Here is a 23,656-nt window from a genome sequence, read left to right as displayed (position 1 = left end):
TACATTTGTCATAGAGAATTTTGATGCCAACTGAGAGCCAGACCCTTGCACCTCCTGCCAGCCACTTTGGGGGTTTCTCTTTGGCCCTGTCCCGAAATTCTGTCCCACTGTATTCAGGCCCTTGTGGTTTCTCACCATCCCCTCAACCCCCAACCACCCCCCCTCAACACTTTACCCCCAACACGCTCTGAGCCCTGAGAGGCTTCTTCCAGGATGTGTCTCATCATCCTCCCTCAGCCTTCTCTGCTCTCTGCTCTTCAGACTCCTATCCACAGAGAAGAGAGCCTCTCAGAGTCCTCACGGTCTCACCCTTTTCTCTCACACTCTCCACCTCTCAGTGGCTGAGGCCCGCATTCTGCAACAGCTCTGGTCCTTTAGGTTTGCATTCTGGAATAAATCCTCGGTTCATTTGTCCAGTCACTAATTCCTTCTTCACTTCTGTCTGTTCTGCAATTTAAACCATCCTGATTATTCCGTGTTGATAACTTGGCTTTCCAAAATTTTTGTTTGTTTCTTTTGAAGGAGCTGTTTCTTTTATGAATATTCTTGTCTTCGTGCCGTAAGTCTTCGCTTAACATATGTTCTTCTGTTGCATTTGGGCTTCTCCTGCTGTTTGGTCCTCCTCAAATGCATGGCAGCTCTTGGCTATGCCCACAGTTCTGCTTTTGAGAGGCCTGACTCACCTGCCATGGATACCGGTTCTGGGCCGAGTGTCTGAGTCCTCGTACTTACCTGCAACAGGCTCTGCACGAGTCTCCTGTGATGTTTTCATCCACAGCATTATCTGCTTCTATCTCTTAATAATTAACCAAAAGTCTGAGCCTCTGACTCAGCTACCCCTGTTTCAGCAAGGATTCTACTGTTGCTGCTGCCTTAAAGTTTCTGTCTTCGGGGGGACTCTGGTATAGGTGACAGCAGATGGATGTTCTCAAGTAACCGTCCTGTTCCAATCTGCAAGAGACTGATTTGTGTTCCGCTTCTCCTGTCTTTTTACCGTATTTAGGGTTTCTTTCATAGCCGGTTGATAAAAGGTCTAGAAACACCCTTCTTAAGTTCTGGTTGATAGATTACTCTCAACGGCCGCTGCCTGGGGCCCGTGTGTGGCCTCCACCTCTTCCCAGCCTGGCCCCGGGAAGGCCCCGCAGAGGCACAGGTCAAGTGCGCCCGGGGAAGACTTGCCTGAGGCCCCAGCGCAGAGAGGGGAAGACAGCGGGACTCACAGGTAGCAGAGAGCGTGGCAGAGGGCAGGCCCTGCCCCGGCAGTGATGGCCCGAGGACAGGATCTGGAGCAGACCTCTGGAAACAGGGGCAGCTTTGCTTCAGGAGCAGAAGCTAACCATGCAGCCACTCTGGATTTATGTAAGACATACCCTGCAATTTCCCTGTTGTCTGTAATTACCCTGTGTCACCACGTAACACTTGCCCTAGTTAAATGATTGGCAGTTACCATGGAAACCAAGTACTGTTCTCTAACTTGAAAAGGTGGTTGTATTTTTTAAATTTTTCTAACATATTCTACTTTGATAGAGATTAATTTACAGCTGCCACCAATGTGGAGAGAAAGTCAGCTGTGGCCACCAGCCATGTCTGTTGTCCCAGCCCCTCCCACCAGGAAGGTCCGCCCGGCCCTTTCCCCGTCCCGCCGTGGAGTCGCCATCCGTGGGCTCTGCCCATGCCACGCCTCTCCCCGGGCGGCCGCTTCGGCTCCCACGGCAGACCACACGCAGGCTGGGGCTCCTGCCATCCCGCTGCCCTCCCCTGGCCCAGCCGGGCCCCCAGTCTTCCAGGCATGCCTGCACAATCCTCATGAACCGGAAGACGTTCAACCGTAAGTTGACCCACAAGAGATTGCCTTTTCCTGAATGCCACAAACGGGTGAACACTGGCCGTTCATGAGGACGACACGCATCTCACCCCGATTTCTCCATCTTCTTACCTCCCGGTTCCCCCCTCTGCTTCCTGGGACAGACCTGCCGGCCCAGCATGTCCATCGCTGCCAGACGCCACCCTCGTGGCTGGACAGTCCCTCTGTCCACCTCCTGCCTGCACAGGACCAGGCCCCCGTTTCTGCTCATCGACAACTCCCCCGCATCCCCCTCTCTTCCCACTGCAGCAACTCGGTAAAGCCCTGTCCTTGCTGCCCCAGCTCTTCCCCTCTCTGCTCCTCCATGGGCGCCCACTTTCGCTCTTGTCCCCTCCAGGCCACCCGCTGGAAGCCCAGTTCTCCCTCCCCACCAACAGCAGGGATGGAGTCTGCCCGGCTCCGAAGACTTGCCCGGGACCCCCCTGCTGGTTCCTGGGGTCCACGCCAGACCTCTCTCCTCCCGCAGACGCCCCTTTGGTGGCGCCAGTGTTTCCTGCATGGCATCCGCACGAGCCCACACCCCCAGTGCATTCTCTCTCCGAGGCTCCGGTGCCATCTGTCCAGCTGTGTGCTTGACAGGTGCACGAATGTCAGCATCTCACCTGCACGCGTCCAGAGGCCAATCACTCCCGAACCGACGCGAGCACTGGAGACACTCTGTCCTCGCTGCCCCTCAGCCCTAGTCCTTGCCGCTGTCCCTGCCCCTCAGGTCACTTCCACTCTCTCAGGGGTTCACACTGGCTCCACCTTCAAAACACAGCCCGAGTCTGGCCAGCCCTCGCCAACCCCTCACACCACTCTCACCTGGGCGCAGGTAAAGCCTCCTCATTGGTCTCTGATTCCAGCCAGGGTCCCCTGAGCGTCTATTCTCTGCCCAGAGCCAGAGGTGCATTCTTCAAGAAGCGAATTCCTCTCAGGCGCCCCCTCCACCCAGAGTGTAAGCTCCTAGCAGGCGCCAGCACCCAGCCCCACCCCGCTCACGGCTCTGGCCAGGCTGCCCTGGGCTGCTCTCCAGCCTCCTCACCTACGACCCTCGCACTGGCCGTTCCCTCTGCCCGGAGTGCTCTTCTCCATCTGTGACTCACTCCCTCACCCTTACTTAAACGTCACCTTCTCAGTGAGGCCGCTCCCAACTGAGTGCACGCACACGCACACACACATGCACACGCACTCGCGCGCTCCTGCTCTCCCCTTTCCTTTGTCCACGGAGCGCATCACCTTCGCATTTCTTAGGCGTGTGGGCTACCTTTGACGCCGTCTCTGGGGACAGAGCCCGTCAGTGTTTGCTGTCGGATCCGACCCTGCCCAGAACCAGACCTGGCGCAGAGCGCGGGTTTGATCTGTCTGCCCAGTGAGGCTGTTGCCTCTGGGATAGCAACCCTACCTTCCAGCCTCATTTAAAATTATTCCTAAGATCAGCTCTGCTTCTGAAGCATCTCATCACCTTCACTCTGTTTCTAACCTTTGAGACCCGCATGTGGCCAGTGACAGGGTGGACATTCTGTGTGGATGAGGAGGGACGGCACCACACACTCCCGACCGCGTCACTGCAAGAATCCAACGTTCCTTCTCAGTTCACTATAAACCACCCTGTTAAAGGAAACGAACACACAAGAAGCAGGTCTGAGAGGGTGCGAACACCAGCGGGGGAGCCCGCCCCCGTCAGGGGCTCTCCACGTGCTCCGTGGCCGAGCGAGGTTAATGGGAGTCAGGGTGCAACTCGGGGTTAAGAATCTCCGAAGGAGTGGTCGAGCACAGGGGTAACCAAACGTGAGGACCAGGCCCCGAGCCGGGTGGGAGAGGGGAGGGTCAGGATCCAGGCTGAGGGGGGGCAACCAACAGGCACTGGGGTGGGGCGCAGGCAGGGCACAAGTGACAGAGCAGCCAGGAGGGGCCGGGCAGGCAGGTCACCAGCGGGGTAGACGAGAGTACCTGGGAGCGTCTCCTCCTCCCGGCCCGTGGTCGCCTGTCCTGCCAGCCCACCTGCTTCCCCAGCGGGTGAGGACACTGTCCATCTACCAAAAAGCAAGGGGAAAGCGTCATGTTACCCGCTGAGCTCGGCACGGCCCGAGGTCCCGCTCGGCCCCGGTTCCTGCTCATACTCTCAGTTTGGAGGCTCACGGGACACCTTTATACTTGAAATTTGTTTTGCATCTATTCTCAATCGTTATAACAGAAATACGTTTTAAAAAATCTGGTGCCACGTTTAAAGAGTCAGAGATGCCCGGGGTGCTGTGGGCCCCAGCCAAGCACCACTGCTCCTCTAATGGAGCAAAGCAGCTGAGGAGGGCCTGCCCCGGACTCCTGGTACCCACACCCCGGAGGCTCCTCAGTGGGCTTGAGCCGCAGCGAAACTCTTCCCAAATTTCAGATGAACCTCAAGATCTAGCCATCACCCTAATCATACCTAACGAATTGTGTTCCAGAAACACAGGCTGGCTGATGAAAACATGCAAAATCTTTAAAAGGAAGAGACACTAACACTTCTTCAGCACTTTGTTACTTCTAAGCACTTTCACGTCTATTCACTTAACACACACTCTTCGCGGGATTAGGAAGCAGGTGTCACCGTCACCGCTTCATAGAGGAGGAAGCAGGTTCAGAGAAGGAAAGCACACGGCAGGGTTGCGGGGCTGGCGATTCCCAGTGACCTGGCGGAATCCCTCCTGGCCTGCTGGCTGCTCGGGTACACGTGCGCTCGTGGGGAGAGGGCGGTTATTCCTCCCGAGAGCACGGCATGTGTAGGCCTCACTGCTCTCTACAGCACTTGAAGTGACCGTACTCTGTGTCCCTTCTATGTAGGAGCAGTAATGGTGCCAGAGCATTCTTCCCCCCGCTGCGTTCTCCAGAGCGATGGGTGAGTTACTTCATGTTTCACGTTTCGATTATTAAATAGTATTAACGTACCATGAGTTTGACACGAACTTGGCAATGCATATAGATTCCTTTTATTCCTAATGACTATTACAACTTTTCTGGGTCTTGGGTGGTTTTCATAACCGTTCAAAACCATAGATATTGGAATGTAAAGAGTAAAAAGTTAAACAATGAAAAGACTCCCGTAGTATTTCTGAGCTCACAGGCACCATTAACATCCGCTGGTGGGTCCATCCAGACACATTCTGTGCACGTGGAAGGAAAATGCATGTCTTGTTCTGCACCTGGCGTGTTATTCTTTACCATCAGTACATCTTAGATTGTTTTTTTTTGAATCAACACATTCAGAGGCACCTCGGCACGAGCCTAGGAATACTGTACACTTTTGATTTCAGAGAAGTTAACCCAAATCGTCTCCATACAGGCCTCTGCGGGTTATATCCCCGTCAAATTCCGGGGTGCTCTTTTTCCAGCCACTGGATTCACCCTCAAACACTTTGATCTTTGACAAACTGCAAGATGAAAAATATTACCACACCAGTTTAATTGCTTGACACTTTAAAAATGTAACCACCGTGAGTGAGGCTGAGCTCTTTTTTAAGTTGTTTACTGAATATCTGTACTTCGGGTGTGGCGGGGAAAGCCCTGCTCAGGGCCTCTGTCCATTACGAGGATTAGTGCTGACCCACCAAGGATGGCTCAGGAGTGACCACATCTACACCCTCCCCCACTGCCCGGTGTGAGCCCTCATCTGGCTAGCTTTGGTGCTTTTGCTGATAACTCTGGATGACGATCTTAAATCCCTATGCATCGATTAGTTGGCCTGAAGAGCGTGAAGCGTGCGGCTCGCGCCTCTCCGTCCCCTCTGCGAGCCCCACCCCCGGCTCCCTCCTTGTCACTACTGTGAATACTGCTGCTGCCGCCTCGTGAAGGTCTGCCATTCGAGAATCCCATCCTCGACGTATCCCTGTGCACCGTGCTTGTGGGTCTCCCCCATCCTTCCTGTGCCCCTTCACCCCTGAGTCCATTGCGCTGTCCAGAGTCCAGCGCCATCTTCAAGGAGCCCTTCAGCGAGGGTGCGTGAGCATCACTTTTCCCTAGGTCCTCACATGTCTGAAAATGTATTATTGAGAAAATTCTTTCTTTCCTAAAGATTCTGTATACCTTGCTACACTTTTACCTAGCATGCAACCTGCCGTGGAAACACCTGGGGCCAGCCTGATCGCTCTCCCTTATAAACGCTGTACACATAAATAGCAAGATGGGTGAAAACTGAGAAAAGCACTTCATAAAACAAGAGGTCCAAATGGCCAATAAGCACATGAAAAGGTACTCAGTCTCACAGTAATCAAAGATATGCAAATTAAAATCAAAAATAGATATAAGTACGCACCCACTACACTGCCTAAAATATAGCAGTCTGACAAATACCCTGCCCAGTGCTGGCAGGGGTGAGGAGCAATGGGAACTTTTAAACACCTTCCAGTCACTTAGGCTATTATTTTGTTCTGAAACTCCTTCTACTATACAGGAGAAAAAATGTATCCACTAATTATAATAGAAAAGTTATGATGCATTCAATCCCAGCCAAAGATAACCAAACCATTTTTACAGGTAGAAAAATACTTCAATTGAACAGTGAAAACAAACTTACAACAGTAATGAATAGTTCCGAAGTAAACGAGCGGAGTTTGCACTTGCACGAACATGATATAAGCAAGCCTGATGGTCTGAGCCGGAGGAGGGCGGGGCTTGCCAGGGCTCCCGGCTGGAGGAGAGTGGTCCGGGGGTCACTCTGGAAGGTACATCCTCATTTCTGCACTATTTTCTTCACCAATTTATAAACCTTTTTGAGGCGCATGGTTGGTTTGCACTCCGAGGGCTTTTACAGAGTTCCGGCACAGCAAAGTGTCGTCCCGGCAGGAAGGCACCTCCAGATGCACGGAAGCAGACAGCAGAACAACGTGTGGTGAGAGGTGCTGTCTGTGCATCTCTCACGGATGGACACACGCAGGCTGCTGGCTGCTCATCCAGATACGGTGCACAAGGACACTCGTTCCATGTTTTCTGGTGGAAAAGGTCATATCAAGGAATTGGTGAATATCCCTCTTTCGAAGCCATAGTGCTACAATACCACTCCATATAGTCTTTACTTCATTTGTTTTGGGTAAAAAAGGCATTGTATGGAGGGGGAAAAAAGATGCTGCTCTCTGAAATCTGGTGTAGTTTTGAAGAGCAATGGGAAAAGGTGATTGCCTGAACCGTCATACCACGAGGCAGGTCTGTATTTTGCTGCTATGAGTACAGACTTTGGGGCATCGGCCAGCAGAGCAAAAGATGTGTATAAGCAAGGACACGGCAACTCCGTTCAGGATGCATACCCCACAGTGGCGTGTGCACGCACAGGCCACCAGACGCGCCAGATTGCAGACTCTGAGAATGATGGGCCATCTTTAATTCTGGTTGCTCTGAAGATTTTCTTTGCTGTAGTTTTCAAGGGTCGAGCAATGACGCCTCGATGTGAAAAGTTACTTTTGCTTATTTGTTTGCTTCCTTCTTTATTTATTCATTTCAGGGTCAGCAGTTTCATGATTCTAGCATGAATATCTTCAATGCTTTGGAAAAGTCCATGGCCTTTATATCTTCCAATATTTTTCTGAAATCTCCCCCCACTTCCTGGGCCACTCATTACATGACATTAGGCCTTCTGACTCTGCCCCACAGTCTCTCGTGTTCTATTTGTACTATTCTGTTCTCTTTTCTCTTGTGCTTCAACACAGATGTACTTCACTGAAGTGCTGCTCAGCTCTTGAAGGCAGTGTCCAGTCTTCTGTCACAGAGCCACTGAATTATTCGTTTCAGATCCTATATTTTTTAAATCCATAGGATTCTTTTCAGAGATTATGATTTCACTTGAAATTCTCTATTTTTCGTATATTTTTATATCTATTCTATTTTTTAAGACAATAATCTTCATGACTTTAAAGTTCTTGTCTGGTAGTGCAATTCTATAAGTCATCTGTGGTTTTATTTCTCATCCGTTTTACCTCTCGTTTTTGGTCCTGTTTTTAATTTTTCACTAAATACTGGACATTGTGGTTGAGAATAACTTAAGCTCTGGAGGTTATCTTGCTCCGAAAAGGGGTCCTCCTTTCTTTCTCGCAAAAAACCAGTCAGTCAATCAGCTTTGAGATGTAACTGACATATAATAAAATGTACACGTGCTGTGTACACGCTGAAATGTTTTATCATGTGTACACACCCACGGAATCATCGCCACAGCCAGGATAACGGACAGGCACACTCCAGAGCTGTCTGGGGCCGTCTGCAATCCCTCCCTCTCCCCTTTGCAACAAACACCTTGCCCCAAGGAACTACCTACGTGCTTTCCAGCACTACAGAATTTGCTTTCTCTCAAAGTTTATAAATAGAAGCACACTGGGCACATACTTTCGGCCTGACTACTTTTACTCGACGTAATTCTTTTGAGATTCCTCAATGTCATTGTGTAACCATGTACCATAATTTGTGTATTCATTCATTTATGGATGGACATGAGATGTTTCCAGTATTTCAGCTATTAAAAACAAATTTCTGCAAACATTCTTGTTCAAAGCTTTGTATGGATATATGCTTTCATTACTCTTGGGTAACACCTAATAGTGGAATGCCTGGTGGGTGTATATTGGATTAGATTCTTGGCTTAATTGCCAAAATGTCTTCCAAAGCACATGTAACGCTTTGCATTCTCACGGGCAGTATGAGATGCTCTCCATCTCTGCCAGTGCTCAGTAGATGGGCCACACCAAGTAGTATCTCACTGTGGATTTAATTTGCATTTAGCTAATGACCAATGCTGTTGAACTTCTCTATTCAGGTACTAACTTGCCATCCACGTATTTTCTTTGGTGAAGTGGATGTTCAAATCTTTTGGTCATTTTTAATTATGCTGCTTATTTCCTTAGTACTGAATTTTAAGAGTCCCTTATATGTTCCAGATAAATTAGATTTGCCAGTGTTTTCTCTCAGTCTGTGGCTTGTCTTTCCATTTTCTTCACACTGTCTTTTGGAGAGCAGAGAATTTAAAATTTTTTTAATTTAATGAAGTCCAGTTTATAACCTTGTTTCTTTTATGGATAATGCTTTTAATGTCATAACTAAGAAAACTTTGCCTAGTGCAAGGTCACAAAAAAATACGTCATGTTTTGTTCTTGATGTATAAAATTTTAGATTTCTGATCTACTTTAAGTTAATTTTTATACATGATGGGAGATATGGATCAAAGGTCTTTTTTTCTTTCTTTTTGCGTCTGAATGTATAATTATTCCAGCACCATTTTTTGACAAAACTAGCCCTTTTCCCACTAAATTACCTTGGCACTGTTGTTGAAAACGAACTGAGCATCTGTGTGTAAGTCTATTTCTGGACTCTCCGTTCTGACCCACTGATCTGCCTTAACACCGACATCACACTGTCTTGATTACTGTACTTTATAATAAATCATGAAACCAAGTAGTGTTAGTTGTCAAATTTCTACCAAAAAAAAAACCTACCTGAATTCTACTTGGGAGTCCACTGAATCCATAGACCAATTTGAGGAGAATTAACATCTTAACCATACTGAGTCTTTGAGCAAAGGTGTAGCTCTCCATTGATTTGTCTTCAATAATTCCATTCAGCAATGTTTTGCTATTAGGTATAATGTTTCATCAATTTCTAATTATTTGTTGATATTATAGAGAAATACAATTGATTTGTGTATCTCGTATCCTGTAACCCTGCTAAACCCAATTATTCTTGAAGCCTCTTTTTGATGCTATAGGATATTCTACATAGACAAACATGTCGACCAAGAATAAAGATAGTTTTACTTCTTCCCTTCTAATTTCAATGCCTTTTATTTCCTATTGAACTTGCTAGAACCCTCTGGAAAATATTTAATAGAAGAGGTGAGAACATGTTTCCTTGATTTATTCTCGATTGCAGGGGGAAATATTCAGTCTTTCACCATTACTATGGTGTTAGCTGTGGATTTGTCATAGATGCCATTCATTGGAAGCCTCCTTCTATTACTAGTTTCCTGAAAGGTTTTATCCGGAATGGGTGTTACATTTTATCAAATACTTTTACCGCATACACTGAAATGATACTGTTTTTTTGTCTTTAGTCTGTTAACATGGTGAGTTATATTGATTAATTTTAGAATGTAAAAGATACTTTGAAATCCTCAGATAAACCTCAACTAGTTTTTCTATATTTTGTATTTGATTTGCTAAAATTTTGTAAAGTTTTCATATATGTTCATGAGGAATATTTGTCCACAGTTTTCTTTTCTTCTGATGTCTTTGCCTGGTTTTGTTATTAGGGTAATACTGGACTCAGAATGATTTAGGAAGTATTCCCTCCTCAATTTTCTGGAAGAGTTTATAGAGAATTGGCGTTATTTCTTCTTTAAATAGTTAATAAAATTCAGCAGTAAAGCCCTTTGGTTCTGGAGGTTTTTTCTGGACCACAGGAGGTGGTTTACAACAAAAATTCACTTTTTAAATATATATAGAATTAGGATAATCAACCTGTACTTGAGTCAGCTTTGGTACTTTCTCTCAAAAAATATATACATTTCATCTAAGTAATTTAATGTGTTGGTATAGGGCTGATCATAGTATATCCATTTTTTCTTACGTCTGGCTAGCGGTTCATCAATGTTATTGATTTTCTCAAAGAATAATCATTTGCTTTCACTGATTTTCTCCTTGTTGTTTCCAGTTCCATTCATTATTTCTGTTTTGGTTCCTGCTCTTTCCCTTACTGTGCTTACTTTAATGTGATCTTTTCCTGGTTCCTCAGGGTGGAAGCTAAAGACACCAATTTGAGACATTTCTTCTTTACTAATAATGTGTTTCGTACTCTTAAGTTTCCTTTAAGTGCTGCTTTAGCTACAGCTCACATATTGTGATGTGTGGTGTTTTCATTTTCATTCATTTCAAAATAAGCAGTTTTCATTTCTTTTTTGGTTTCTTCTTGACCCATGAGTTATTTAGAAGTGTGATGTTAAATTTGCAAGTATTTGGGGATTTTTCAGATAGCTTTCTATAACTGACTTCTAGCTTGATTCTGTCATGGTCAGAGAACATACTTGGTGTGATGTGAAATCATTTAAATTTATTTTATGGCTCAGATTGGTTCTATCGCAGTAGATATTCTGTGTACAGTTCAAACATGAACCTCCTCCTAATTAAACCCTCTTTCAAACACTGCCTCCCCGCCGTGCTTGAATCCTGGCACAACTGGTCCTGGACAAGAAGTTTAGAGGGAGAGGAGGCATGTTTAAACGCGCCTCTATGGTGGTGATGACAGTGGATGACTACAGCCACTGCCGCCTCTCTCTGTCTCAAGTAGCAACTCCTGGGAAAACCGAGACGAGGAAGGTCATTCATCAAGGTTTCCAGGGGATGGGTGATGGGTGGACAGAGCAGAAATGCACTGGGAAAACTGTGTATCCCAAGGGGATGTGAGGGAAAATATGACCTCTTCCATAAAAGTTGGACTTCCAGAGAAAGTACGAAAACCAGGTCAATTTGGCCTGGAGGAAGGCTTGGTTGTTGCAACATCTAGGGTTTGCACCTGTCTTGATTTAGCTAGTATTTGGAGGCTAATGCAAATCTTAAAAGGAAAACCTATTTCTTAACCTAAAGAGTTCAAGCCAGTTATGAAGCCAAGTGAAAGGGAAGGGAAGGGGATTCTGGGGCAATTCACCCCAGTTTCTATTGCTTAGTGAGAACGCCCACCTGATACATTAAACATACTGAACTCTCTCCCGTACTAAACAGGACTGACAGTACCGAACTGAACTGTCCTATTTCCCTCAAATAAACAACTAAACTCAGATATATTTTACCAGAGGAAATGAATATAGCTGAATTTGCCATCTACAATAGTCCACGTGATGACATGACCTAAGAACTGAATGGCGGTCCTAGGAGTCCTCTGGGTTCACCCCATGCTTGGCCACGCCCCCGCGTCATCTCTGACGGTGGGCCATCCACGCGGCCCCTCAGCGCCTCGGCCCACAGAGAGCTCACCGCCACGCCCTTCACCACCTGCCTCTGAAATGCTTACGGTGCCTCCTCACCCTTTCCTCAGCCTCACCCTTTCCTCAGCCTCACCCTAACCCTAAGCCTGGGTCCCTCGGTTTCCACCACGGGCTCCAGTTACGCCGCATTCAGCCCCAGAGGCCCAGCGTGGGGCAGCCCCGCTGTCTCCCTGCTCTCGGCCCTGCCACCCCTCCCCCCACACACCCACACCCTCCAGGGTCAGAGCCACAGGCTCAGGGCCTGGAACCGGGACACTAACGCTTCACGGGACCCGGTGTGCTGGCCACTCCCAGGTCTCACCGCTCTGCTCTGCCTGGCACAGCGGGTAGATCTGCACCAACAGTGGTTGTTATCACAGCCACACTCTTAGGGACATCGCCCCCTCCCTTGTTAGGGACAACGCGCTGCTCAGAAAGCGCCCAAGACTGACGTCTCCTCTTTAGCCACCAGCCACACTACGCGGCTAATTGAGTTTACAGTCAACCTGAATCTCTGCACCTTCACTGAATACCCACCACGTGCTCCAAATAAAATTGCAGTGAATTCACTGACCACGTCACCTAGGGGACCCTGTGTGGAATTATTACTTAGCCCGGCGTCCTGGCCTCAAGATATATCATCTGTTGGACACGGACATGGGAAAAGATTAATGTTACAAAATCCAAAGCCTGGTTCAAGGCGACAGGAGCAGCAGTGTCGCGAGGGCAGCGACACAGACCCCGGCCTGCACAAGAGCAGGGAGTGAGCACTCTGAGTGGCGTGGGAGCGCAGCGAGGGCACCTTTCACTCCCCACCTCCCCAGTTTCTAATGAATCAAGCAAAGAAATCAGGACAACAAACACACGCACACACGGGGAGGTCTTTCTGCCAGCTCCAGGATGACAGCACGGGTGCCTGGAAGTTTTGAGGCCCCTCTGAAGCCCTTCTGGAAGGGCAGTGTGTGTGGAGGCTGGGGGTGGGGAGGTATGTGTCCCAGCCAAATGGGGTGCCACACAGGAACCAGAGGCCACAGAGTCTCCTCTCAACACCCTACAGGCTGCTGGTTCCCAAAGTGATGTGAGGCCCAGCCCAAGGGAACTGTCACCCAGCTCAAAGTCCAAGCACCCAAGAGAGGATGCATGTGAGCGATGAGGGGCTTGCAGGATATGGCCACACACCTTGGGGCACAGGTGAGACAGGCCTGACTGACTTCTCCTTCAGGGAGGAGCAAACGGAAAAACACTGAAGCCATGAAAAAAATTCTGCCGCATAAAGAAAACACAGCAGGAGGTAGAAGAAGAACATAGGTTCAGAAATATGTACAAAAAGAAACATAAGTGATTTTAGTCAGCAGCCTGCCACGTGCTTTCAGAGAAAGAAAACAAAACCTCATGAAACAAGAGATCAAAAACTTGTAAGATGGCATTCTGAAAAGCACGGGCAATAAGAATATCGAGAAACAAAGTTATGATAGAATTTAAGATAGCTTTAGACAAAGTAAATTCTAGACAAGCTGTAGAGAAGTATAGGGCTTTGGGACCCGAATGAGAACTTTCAGCCAGAGGGGAAGCAGCGCCAGGCCGACCCCACTTCCCCGGGGCACTTGCATTTTCTAGCACTTTCTAGAAGTTACCGAAATCCTCAAATGCCAGTTCCCTCTCTGCTGATGCAAATACAGCAGCTGCCAGCACAGTGGTTACGGGATTAGAGTGCCCGCCCCGAGGCACTCCCTGGGGGCCCACAACCAGCCCCACACACCGGGGGCTGTGCCCTCGCCTGGGCCGTAGGGTGGGGAGTACGTGTGGCATCACCCACACCCCAGGCACGGGTGTGGGAGGACCAGAGCCTACCCCAAGGAGACAGTGGAAACACAGACCCACTGGGTTCAAATCACAGACTAAACGCAGAGGGCCGTGTGGAAAAGGGCTTGCTGCCCCGGGGCCCCGACACCTTGCGGGGCCCCATGAAGGAGGGAGGAGACGGCGGGGCCCGCAGGATGTCACCCAGAGCTTCTGGAACAGCCCACGCCCGCTGCGTCCTGCGGATTCGCGCTCACCCCCCAGGGGCGGCCGCGGTGGCAGAGCCCAGCCACGCTGGCGGGGACGGGGCGCTTCTGCCTGCCCCTCTCCGCTGGGCAGTGAAACTACTAGCTTCTCAGCCGCCAGCACATGAAACGGGAGTGTCTGAGCAGCCTGCACTGTCTCCTCTGCTAAACAGATTTAAATCCCCACAACTTATAAAGAAAAGTGGAGCTGATATATTTTACTAAATCAAGCTGAATTACCAGGAAACTATCACACAAGAATGTGATAATGATATACTGCAAAATGTGAATAAATCTCCCTTCAAATGTGTCTGCTCTGCACCGTCAGAAAGCATGATTATGCCCCACAGTCTGAAGCTAAGTAACGAGCGTTCTGCTAACGATTTTCACTGTGTAGCTGAAATGCCTTCAGCAATTTACTGTGAGTAAAAGCGAAGTCAAGCAACAATCCTCCACAAGTGAACATCTCCACCCGCAGGAACCTCCATCTCGAGGAAGCGTCGCTGCTGCGGAGCCCGAGGCCAGCCCAGGGTGGGTGGGGGAGACAGGGAGCCTCTGAGCCCTGCACCTCATCGGAGCCTCTGGCGGGGACACAGCTGTCCTGTGCAGTTGCTGACTTGGGTTTAACCTGAGCACTCTTCCCTGTTTATGTGTCTTATCCTCCTAATATTTTAAGCTATTGTTTCTACCAACTTCTGTTTCAGGAACATAAATTTTCTTAAGAAAAAATCTGATCACATCATTCCCTGCTTTCCACCCGCCAAAGGCTCACGCTAATCCAAGGGTGCAGCTGCTGCTGGGAGGGTCTCCTGGGCCCAGCCTGGCTCCCCTGCCCTCAGCCCGCACGGCATCTCAGCAGCCCTGGAGTGGTCACACGGGCTGTCGGCTCACACAGCTGCATCCACCTGGAGTATGCACCCCACCTCTCACCACCCCAAAGAGCCGGGCCTCTGCTGGACGGCACTGCACACCATCCCAGCCCCCAGCAAAACGAGCTGGCATCAGACTGAGCCTTCAAGGGAGAGCAGTAATTAAGACGGTTCCTCCAACGAGGCGGGCACAGGCCGCTCCCAGGGGTGGCAGAGACTCCAGGGCAAGGCCATTCCGGATCAGGGTTGGGGGAGTGTGGGAGAAGTGTGCGCGTGCCAAGGACGCACGTGGATCTCCACACAGATTGCTGTCTTATTTTACATACAAGATACGAACACACGCTTATTTCCAGTTGGCATCTGGAAACCTGTTTAAATCTCTAACGCTCATCAACTCACTTAATGCACATAAAATATGCACGCTAAGTGTTTCTCCTAATTTTTCTTTTAAAAGGAATTTTAGCAGATGACAGAGGTTGCTTTGGCTGCAGGAGTAGCAGCTCCCTGAGTCCTGGCACCAGCCCCTGCAGAGGTCAAGGTCACTCAGGACACATGGGGAAGCTGGGATTCATACGGAGGGAACTGGCCAAGGTTAACTGCCAACTAGACAGAAGCTACTCCGCTCCCCTAGTCAGCAGTGCCCTGGATTCTCCCAGCATTCATCTCAACCAACACCTGGGCCGAGCGCCAAAGCCTGGGCCAGCCTTGAGGACACAGGCGCACCGGTGGCCCGCAGAGCACCCGACGCTTCCGGGAGGGGCAGGGCCACACGGGGCTGCTCTCCCACAAGGGCTCAGGAGAGACCCGCGGGTTCTACTGGGAGCTGTTCGTGTGACGAAGTGGCCGGGAGGGGGGAAGGAGCCTCACCGAAGGCACCTTCTGGGCCAGGTTCTGGGCCAGGCATCTGCCTGCAGCCTGGTCCCTCCCCACAGCCCCAGGGGCCTGGCAGATGACCCTCAACTTGGAGAGACTGAGCAGGTTGTTCCAACCACATGGGGCCGGTGCAGAGGCCCCATTCAACCACTGCCGGCCCACCGAGAGGCAGGGCTGACCCAGCCACGACGAGCTCAGCGTGGGTCAGTGCAGGAGGAACACCAGCGAAGAGGCCACAGGCACCTCCAGAGCAGGTCACCCCTGGCGGTGGCCGAGGCCTCTCTCCAGCAGAAGGAAGGCCCTCCAGCCCAAGTCCTTGGCCTCCTCGGGGAGCTGCCACGACAGGCCGGCGCTGGGCCTGCTGTGCCCATGTCCGCATAGTTCCCTGGGCTGGGCCCTGCTCGCGGCTCCTTGTGTGCAGGGCGAGGTGCTCCAGGCAGGCCAGGCCGTGCCCACGGGCAGCAGGAGTCGACGCCCTGCCCAGCGCACCCTGGGCTGGCGCCACCCTCCCTGCCTGTGCAGAGCGAGCCTCTGGGCCCGGCGCAGCCACAGGGCTCACCTCCACCCCCAGCCCCTCCTTCCCGGGGCACCGCATCTCTGGCTTGGCCCCAGCCTGCGCCCAGGAAGCTCGCATCTGTCTCCACGCTTGCAATCATCACTTAGCAAACACAGAACGACGACATCGCGCTCCCTCACCAGAATGTGGCAAAGAGAAGCGAACATTTTAAAGCTCACTTTTCCGTTCTATGACTGTTTAAATTAAAAGCACCCTCAAGGTGGCTGACTCCATGCCACACCCCACCCCCAGGCACTAACCACATCTGCCTGTCCCCTCCCAGAAAACTCTCTGAGGGCTCCCATCTGTCGGGCACGTCCACGTCCATGTCCACGTCCAGCAGAAGCTGCCCTGTGAATGCCTGCCACCCGCGAAGCCGGGCTTCTGAGAGGGTCTCCGGCAGCAAGATGAACTGGAACAGAAACAGGGTCGGGACACCCTGCAGCCCACACACAGGGGGCGACTAGGGGACAGCCAGCTGCTTTTGCTCAGCATCGTCATCTTTGGGAAAGTGTATCACAGAAACAGTGATTTCAAGAAGAAAAAAAGCAGGGGGCGGGGCCTAGAGCTAATTTCACAGTAATAAAGCGATTTCTCTGCAGTGACTTTAACGGTGAAAGCCATGTACAGCATTAGACACATTATATGATTAGAAGCTAAGCTAACTGGTTTTTCGATGCAGACGAAATCAAGCCTAATGAGCAAATCCGGAACGAGGTAGGACCGGACCCCCAGGAACCAGTGACCAGATGAAGGCTTCCAGGAGCACGACAAACGGAGAAGAGCGCGTGTCCTCTGAGAAGCCCTCGGGGAGGAGAGCAAGGTCGTATGCTGGATGGATGTGCAGAGCTTGTGACCCGCAGCAGCCCAGGGAAAGCAAACCACCCGCACGGGGCTGACGCCACTGAGGCGGGGTCCAGGGTCCAGTGCCCACGCGGGAAGCTGTGAAAGCACCTGAGCGCCAGGTCGCCAGGGCCACTGTGGCCACACCGTCCGCATCTGGGACTGCCCCTTCTGATCCTCGGCTCTGACAGGCGCTCAAGCAAGCTCTCTGCAGTTAATCCTGCCTCCTTCTACCTGCTCATCTTCCAAGGGCTCTCTGCAGAGGGAGTTCAGGGCACGAAGGGGAAGGACAGCGGACGTGAAATTTGCATGCAGACAGCCCTTGATCGAGGCTCTCCCCACGACCACGGGCACCACAGTGCCGACACCGAAGGGCCTGTGTCCCCCTTGCCCGGAGCCTCGGCAGCGGGGGAGCTGTGGCCGGAAACTGTGCCCGGAGCCCCGCACAGGGCCCAGGGCGTGATCAGAGCACGGTGAGAAGCGAATGAATGTTGAATAAATAAATCATCATCCAATATGTCATCCAACCCAGAAATAAGGAAATGCGATTTCACTCCACGACGGGAACTGCAAAATGTGCCTTAAATAATAGAAATGCCCTTGCTATTTGTATCTTGTCTCCGGCGATGCCATGGGTGAGAGGGAGGAAGGATTCAGCACCCGCTGCAGCACTGCCTGCCCAGAGTGACCCGCTTGGAAACTTCAGAGAACAGTGTGTCAGACTCAGCAACGCGAGAAAGAAAGTCGGACACATGCTGCTTTTTAAATGAAATTACGTAGACAAAAGCCTATAACCAAAGACAAGACGATGAAAACAACCACAACAGCTATAAGACACGAAAAGCCCAGGCTCGTGCCATCGTGCTGAAGGTTTGTGACTGGTCTGCTCTACGAGGGCCACGTGGAGATGGACCTACAGACCATGAGGACACGGGAGAGTTTCCTCAGCGAGAGGGAGGGGGTTTCAGACGTGTCCACAGAGTCTCCCTGAAAAAAGTAGAGAACAGTGTCCCTCCCACCCCAGAAGGGATGGCACAGAAGGCACACTGTGTGACATCCAAGGCGAGGATGTGGCTTCCTCCTCGCTCCCCCTCTTGGATCACTCGCTTCGGGGAAGTGGACCAGAGACCAGAAGGACACTAGCCACCCTCGGGAGAGGCCCGGAGCCGAGGGGCGGAGGCCTCCTGCCCGAGGCCACACGACAAGGCCGGCTTGGGAGAAGCTGCTCCAGCGCAGCCGACCTTCGGGTGACACAGCAAGGCCAGCATCTGCACCCTCATGACAGACCCAGAGCCAGAACCACCAGCTAAGTCACCCCGAAGTTCCTGAGCCACAAAAACCCTGAGATAATACATATTTGTGGTTAAGCCACTCAGTCGTGGGCTATTTGTTACATAGCAACAGAAAACAACACAGAAAGAAAGCAGAGGAAGGAAACTCTATGGAGAAGTGACTGTTCCGAGAGAGTTCCACGGAGGAGTCAGATGGCAAAGCGGACACAACCGTGAGCAGAAGCCAGGAGATGCCGTCAGGGCGGCTGCCTGCACAGCAACTTCCCGCCAGGGCAGCGGTGGCGTCCACTCTGCACAGGCCAAAGAGGAGAGAGGCAGGATGGTCTGGGACAAGCCACACCTGGCCACACACCCCTCAACTTCTTACCAGGCTCACCAGAGACAGGCATTCTCAAAATGCAAAACTCATCAGCCAACAAAGAAACAATATTTGAAGAAAACCAATGTGATGAAAGAGAGACACCAAGCTCAAAATAAGAGTGGTCATCTGAGAAATCAGCAAGCAAACAATAAGCACGAATGTCCACGTTCAAGGCGATGGATACATTCCCTATAGGAGAGAGAAGCAAGGAGACACCTTGAGAGGAAAAATATTGTCAAAAGAAAAACCTATGGACACATACTGTGTAAACAGACACAGCTTCAGAATGAAGCAGAAAGAAGATGAAGCCAAGGAACTTTCCAGAATGCAGAGTGAAAGGAAAAAGAGAAAGTGTGAAAGATACGAAGAAAGAGGTCCTTAAATCCCAGAAGGAATGAGCACAGAGGACCCAAAGAACAATATTCTGATGAAATGTAGATAAATCCCAGGATGAGGAGTGAGCTCTAAAGCTCCACCATGGCAACACCCGATGCTAAGACAGTGGAGCTCTGAGGGAACATTCTTTCAGTGCAATCCTTTAAAGCATGGAGCCCATTAATATTTATAGAAGGTTTGGTATATATGGATTTATGTGCCATTTTTTGTTGTGTTTTCTTCTTTCCTTATGCTTCTTGTAAGTCTCCTTTACTGTCATCTTTTAGATTCTTCCTTCCACTGCTTTATACATGTTTTTCTTTTTACTTCTTACCCTAAAAATGATCACATAAATCCCTAACTTATCAAAGTCTGATATCCTCACACTCCACCCAAGCAACCCCCAGATCTTAAAACCCTGTAACTCCACTCCCTCCCCACTGACGTTCCTGCATTTCAGTTCTACTCTTTGTTGTTAAGCCCAGCAGACATTTGCCTCCTTGCTTTAAACATTTAATGTGTGTTTGGATTAACTGAGACACACACAACTTTCTCTGTTTTTAACTTCTTAAATCTCGGAACTTCCATATAGACAAACGTTCTTTCTTCTTGATATAGGTCCTTCAGAAATGCATTTAATGAAGGCCTATAGTATCAAGCTCTCTCAGCTTTTGTTTCTATGAAATGTGTTTATTTTGTCCTCATCCCTGAACAACTTATTCACGAAGTACAGGATGCTGGGGGATTTCTCTTCTCCCACCGCATGGAAGATGCAACCATTCTCCTGTCTCCACTGGTGCAGTTAAAAGTCAACTGATGGCCTTAATGTTCCTTCTTCGAACAATTTCTTTTCTCTATGTTAAGACCTTTTACCTGTCTTTGGTATTCTAGAGGTTCAGCATGATCTGCCGAGACACAGATTTCTCTTCATTTCACCTGACTGGTGTTTGTTAGGCTTTTTGAAACTATACAACGGTGGCTTTCATCAATTCTGTAAAACTGTTAGCCATTAGCTCCTCAAATACTCTACCTCTACCTCACTGCTCTCTCTTCTCCTTCTGAACACCAGTGAATTCGTTATGCCTTTTCAATCTCTCTCTAAGCCTTTTATCCTCTCTTTCACTGTTTATATTGCTTTGTCTCTCTGGGCTCCCTTCTGGATAATTACTATAGGTTACATCAAAAGACCATAGACAAATGGTGAATTTGGAAAAGAAGTTAAGTGACATGAAGTATAGAGGAAGAAAGTCTGACAAGATGTAACTGGGGTTCTTGAAGAAGAGTAAAATGTGGCAGAAGTTAATATCAGATAAATAACATGAAATGTTAAAGGAAGCTGCTCCAGTAGAAGGATGATGACATCAAACGGAAACTTGGATCCACACAAAGAAGTGAAGAGTCTCGTAACAGTGAAAGAAATTGAATTCACAGTTTAAAACTTTCCAACAAAGAAAACTCCACACTCAGATGGCTTTAATGGAAAATTCTAATAAACGATTAAGAAATAGAGAACACGGATTCTACACAAACTCCTCTGGAAAATAAGAAAGGAGGGAAGGAACACTTCCCCACTCATTTTATGAGGTCAAAATTACATGAACAACAAAACCACAAAAAGCCATTTCAAGGAAAGAAAGCTACACTCCCAAATACCTCATGAATATACATGCAAGAATCCTTAACAAAATCCCTTTCACATAATACATCATAACTAGGTAGGATTTGACCCAGTAATGTTAGTTCAACATTTGAAAATCAAACACTGTAATTTACCATTTATATAGATTAAAAATGAAAACCATTATTTCAATAGAAAAAGCATTTGACAAAATTCAAAAAGCATTTCATGATAAAAATTCTTAACACATTCCTAAACCTGATAAAAGGCATCTATGAAAACCTATAGCCATCATCACACTTAATGGTGAGAAACTGAATGCTGTTCCCCCAGTATCAGAAACAAGGCAAGGATGTCCATCCTCACCATCTCTAACCAACATCATACTGGAGATCCTAAGTAAGTACAATAAAGGAAGTAAAAGAAATAAAGAGTATATGGATTGGAATCTGTAAAAAAAAAAAAAAAAAATAGCACTAATAAACAAGTTCAATAAGGTTGCAAGATATAAGATCAATGTACAAAATTCAGCTGTATTTATATACACTAGCAAGAAAAATTCAAAATGAAATTAAGAAAACAATTACATTCATAATAGCATGGAAAATAATAAAACACTTAGGAATAAGTTTAACAAAAATGTGAGACTTGTACCATGAAAACTAAAAAAAGAAGATCACTGAAATAAATTACAGGAGACCTAAATAAATGTAGAGACATCCTCGGTTCCTCGACTGAAAGACTTCATATTTTTAACAAGGCAACACTCCCAAATTTATCTACAAATTCAAGATAATCATTGTCAAATATCTATCTGCCCTTTTATACATAAATGGGAATTACATTGATATGGAATTACAAAACAAAAACCAAAAAAACAGAATATCCAAATACCCAAAACAATCTTGAAATAGAAGAACAAAGTCAAAGGACTCACCCTTGCCAATTTCAAAACCTACTACAAATTTATGGAAGTCGAGATTGTGTAGTACTAGCATAATGATATACGTATAGATAATGGCTTCGAATTGAGAGTCTAGAAATAAATCCATACATCTATGATCAAGTGAATTTCAATTAGGATGCTAAGACCATTTACTGGAGGAAGGAATAGTTTTTTCAACAAATGGTGCTGGGACAGCTGGACATCCACATGCAAGAGAATGAATTTGGACTCTTGATTTACACCATATACAAAAATTAACTCATAATGGATCAGAAACCTAAATGTCAGAGCTAAAACTATAAAGCTCTTAGAAGAAAATAGGGCAAAAGCTTCATAACATTGGATTTGGCAAGTTTTTAAAACACAAGTAACCAAAGAAAAAATACATAATTGGACTTCATAAAATTTTAAAACTTTTGTGTACCAAAGCACACCACCAAGAAAGTGAAAAGCCAATCCAAAGAATGGGAGAAAAATTATATCAATTATATATCTAAGGGTCTAGTATCCAGAATTTATACATCAACAATAAAAAAGACATCCCAATTGAAAAGTGGGAAAGGAATTTGAATAGACACTTCTCCAAAGAAGATATACAAATGGCCAATAAGCACATGAGAAGATGCTTAACATCACTAGTCATTAGAAAAATGTTAATCAATACCACAACGAGATACCACTTCCTACCCTCTAGAATGGCTAGAACCAAACAACTGGAAAAAAGCAAGTGATACAGAGAAATTGGAACACTGAAACATTGCTGGTGGGAATGTAAAATCGTGTAGCCCCATTGGAAAATAGTTCGGCATTTCTTCAAAAAGTTAAACATAGAGTTACCGTGTGATCCCACAATTCCATTCCTAGATATAAACCCAATAAATTAAAACATATATTCATACAAAAAACTATACGTAAATATTCATAACAGCCAAAAGGTGGAAATAACTCAAATATCCATCAACTGATGAATAAAGAAAATGTGCTGCATCCATACAATGGAGTATTATTTAGCCCCAAAATGGAACACAGTACTAAAAGATGCTACATCATTCACAGACCTTGAAAATATTATGCTAAGTGAAAAAGCCAGACACAAAAGGTGGTATATTATATGATTCCATTTACATGAAATGTCCAGAATGGGCAAATTCATAGAGACAGAAAGTAGATTAGTGATTGCCAGGGGCTGGGAGGAAGGAATGAATACGGAATGACTATTAATGGGTATGTCGTCACACTTTCCTTTAAGGGTGATGACGACGTTATAGAATTAGATAGTGGTGATGGATGCACAAGCTAAAGAACAGACTGAAAACCACTGAACTTTACACTTTAAAATGGTGACTGCCATGATATATGAATTTTAATCTCAAAAATAAAACAAACAAAAAAGATGCCAATTATCCTCAAATGGATCTCTAGATCCAATACAATTCCAATCAAATCCCAGCAGTCTTTTGTGTAGAAATTGACAAACTGATTCTAAAATTTATATGGAAAAGCAAAGGACTTAGAATAGGAAAAGAGATGACATGATACTATACACAGAAAATCCTAAAGACGCTACCAGAAAACTATTAGAGCTCATCAATGAATTCGGTAAAGTTGCAGGATACAATATTAACATACAGAAATCTGTTGCATTTCTACACGCTAACAATGAAAGATCAGAAAGAGAAATTAAGGAAACAATCCCATTTACCATCACATCAAAAAGAATAAAATACCTAGGAATAAACCTATGTAAGAAGGCATAAAAAGAATGAAATAATGCCATTTGCAGCAACATGGATGGACCTAGAGATTATTATCCTAAGTGAAGTAGTCAGAGAAAGACAAATATCTTATGATATCTCTTATATGTGGAATCTAAAAAAAAATGACACAAATGAACTTATATACAAAACAGAAACAGACCCACAGACTTAAAAAACAAACATGGTTACCAAAGGGGAAAGGGGCAGGACAGATAAATTAGGAGTTTGGGATTATCATACACACACTGCTATATACAAAATAGATAACCAACAAGGACCTACTGTATAGCACAGAGAACTATACTCAG

The 23,656-nt window shown here is 47.4% G+C and overlaps 1 protein-coding gene across 20 annotated transcripts in view; it reads right to left on the bottom strand.

Moving 5' to 3' along the window:
- PCBP3 (poly(rC) binding protein 3) overlaps nt 1-23,656 on the bottom strand; it is a 213,434-nt gene that overhangs the window by 89,281 nt on the left and 100,497 nt on the right. For 2 of the 20 annotated variants that reach the window (XM_032630014.1, XM_032629999.1), the window contains exons 3-4: nt 3,797-3,879; nt 3,327-3,454 (exon numbers count right to left, since the gene is read on the bottom strand). The exons of the other annotated variants lie outside the window; for them this stretch is intronic. The gene's annotated coding sequence lies outside the window, so the exon portion shown is untranslated. The remainder of the gene's footprint in view (nt 1-3,326; nt 3,455-3,796; nt 3,880-23,656) is intronic. 20 annotated transcript variants of the gene reach the window in all.

Source organism: Phocoena sinus, chromosome 4 (genome assembly GCF_008692025.1).
Source record: "Phocoena sinus isolate mPhoSin1 chromosome 4, mPhoSin1.pri, whole genome shotgun sequence".
In the NCBI taxonomy this organism is placed as follows: domain Eukaryota; kingdom Metazoa; phylum Chordata; class Mammalia; order Artiodactyla; family Phocoenidae; genus Phocoena; species Phocoena sinus.
Note: the sequence above shows the minus strand (reverse complement) of the source record. Positions and strands in the feature narration are given on the sequence as shown.